This window comes from Lactuca virosa, chromosome 6 (genome assembly GCF_052849685.1).
Source record: "Lactuca virosa cultivar CGN04683 chromosome 6, Lactuca_virosa_CGN04683_v6, whole genome shotgun sequence".
Classification (NCBI taxonomy): Eukaryota; Viridiplantae; Streptophyta; class Magnoliopsida; order Asterales; family Asteraceae; genus Lactuca; species Lactuca virosa.
In genome coordinates this window covers 18,116,754-18,119,484 of record NC_136431.1, presented here as the reverse complement: position 1 = coordinate 18,119,484, position 2,731 = coordinate 18,116,754, and positions in this window count along the sequence as shown.

Genomic DNA, 2,731 nt, shown 5'->3' with positions numbered 1-2,731 from the left:
CAAAAGTGTCACATATGACCGCAGCCAAACAAATTCTACGGTACCTGAAAGGAAGCAAATCTCTTGGTCTATGGTACCCCGCAGGCAATGACTTCAGCCTGTAAGCTTTCACAGATGCGGATCACGCCGGATGCAGATTAGACCGCAAAAGTACCTCAGGTGGATGTCAATTTTTGGGTGGAAGACTCGTCAGCTGGTCCTCAAGGAAACAAAGTTGTGTTTCTCTATCTACCGCAGAAGCTGAGTATGTGGCCGCAGCCAGCTGTTGCTCTCAAGTCCTTTGGATGAAAACTCAACTATTGGACTACGGGTATAGAATGCTGCGGATACCGATCTATTGTGACTTTGAAAGTGCTATTGCTATTTCTCACAATCCAATTCAGCACTCCAAGACTAAGCATATTGAACTACGATATCACTTCATCAAAGACCACATCTTGAAAGGTAACATTGAACTCATCTTTGTCCATTCTCATGAAGAGATTGCTGATGTGTTCACAAAAGCACTCGACTCCACAAAACTTAACACCTTCCTGCAAATGTTAGGAATGATGAATCCAGACCCGCAATTCTTTTTGAATTGTTAGATACCGCAGACCATTCTTGGTCTCCGTTGCGGTTCTAACTGAAAGTTACTTATGATAGATGGTTTTGGTACCGCAATCTAGGTACCGCAACCATATATCATACTTATTTTTCATGGGTCTTTATTGTTTGTTATTACTAACTTTTGTACAAGTGCTTTTCTCAGTTTCTTCTACTGGAGTCATAAATCTACCTATCCGTAATGACATTTGTTCATCCGCAATGACATCTGGTCAGCCGCAATGACGTTTCCATCCGCGATCATTATTGATATTTCTCAACTGTTTCATCAACCCTTGAATCTTTTGTGTGCTATTTAATGATCCTTCATTAAAAAAAACATTCTCTTTAGAAACTGTCTCATTCTCTTTTTAAATAAACCTTGTGTCAGACCTATTTTAGGTATAATGACAAAAAGAACGTTTTTCCATAACCTCATCCTTAATCTGTCTTTTCCACGTCTCATCCGTTACAACTTCCTTTCCCTTCACCCCACGATCACCTGACACATTGATAGATGTCTGACTTTTCATTAAATGCAAACCCTCCTTTAGTAAATCTCCCAAATCTTTTTTAAACCGTTTCATTATTTGTGGCTGAGATTTAATCCCCAATTCAAAGATTCCCTCCAAACCCCAAACGACGTTTTTACCTTATCCTTACCTTTTACCTAGGGTTAAAAAAAATTTCACCTCTTTATAAACCCATCTTCTTCCCCAAAATCACTTTACGCTTTCTGAACATCGAACCTTCTCTCTCAAACCCTTCAAGAACTCTATTTTCTACTCCTTCTCTCAAAGCTCCTACAATGGTGAAATCAGGTGCATCAAAGAAACAATCCAAGGTTTCAGGCTCAGTGAATCCTACCGGTTCAGACTCTCCAACGATTGCTTCAAGCAACTTTCGAGCAGTGTTTGAAGATCATTCTTCATATAATGCTCTAACTAAACTGATGATCAAGTTTCTCAAGAATCACCCTCTGTTTGGCCCTTTCGACGCTTTTACAGATATTGATCCAGTCTCGACCCTCTTCAAATGTGCATTCTCCGCTTATCGCCCAATCGAAAACCCTCAAGAAGTTCACATCAACCTGATTAATGATTCTTTGGTCATCCTGTCCAAAGAAAAGTTTCTTTCTGCAATAAACCATCTGGTTCATCCCTCCATCAAGATCTTCTCTCCTTCCATGGCGGACGTTACCTCTGCCCTTTACCAAATGGGGTATCAGAAACCAATTAGAGGAATTGGTGAATTCAAGAAAAATCAGTTGCCTACGGTTTGGCAGTTTGTGTGCCATTTCATCATCCGCTGTCTATCCGGCAGAACCGGAGGCATAGACAACATGGGACTCAAGCTAATGGAGTTGGTGTGGAGCATATTCACAGGACACGATGTAAACTACGGGCAGATCCTATGGGACTACTTCCTTCAATATATTCCCAAAGAGAGTCCAAGGGAGAACCCAACCGAGCTCACTTTTGCAAGGTTCTGGTCACTCTGCATTTCAGACCTTCATGCGGACGCTGGAATCGACATGGGCAGTGACATCAACTTCTTTGTCACTAAGGATCTCAAAAGGTACAATCCCTCTTCTGATCAAACTGTTTTTGGACCTATCCGCAGACTCCCTACCCACATTCTTTCCACAGTTGGTCTTGAGACTGATGATGTCTCAGATCACATTCAGGCTACGGAAGGTATTGCCCCATACCTTCCTACCCCGCCTCTTTAACTCCCATCTGCAATTGTTAACCCTGAAGGTACCGCAGTCCCTTCTGCCACTACACTCTCCAATCTTTCTCAAAGAAGAAAGCAATTGGCAACCAAGAAGAAACAAAGAACCCCTAAGAAGGATGCTCCCAAACCAACCGTACCCACCAAGAAACGTAAAACCAAACCAACCGCACCTACACCTAGTAGTGATTCTGATGAGGATAGGCAACCAATTGCTATCCTTAAGAAAAGAAAAACCGATTCCCCTGGCCAAATGCGTGACCGGACCAATACTGAAGCCTCTCAAAAGGCTCCGGTAGTCCTTGGGGTGGCCGCAGACCCATTCAACACCACTATCATTTTCCAATCAGACTCAGAAAGTGAGTCTGATTCACGACATCGTGGAGACTCCCTCCCCCCCTCCCAGTTCACT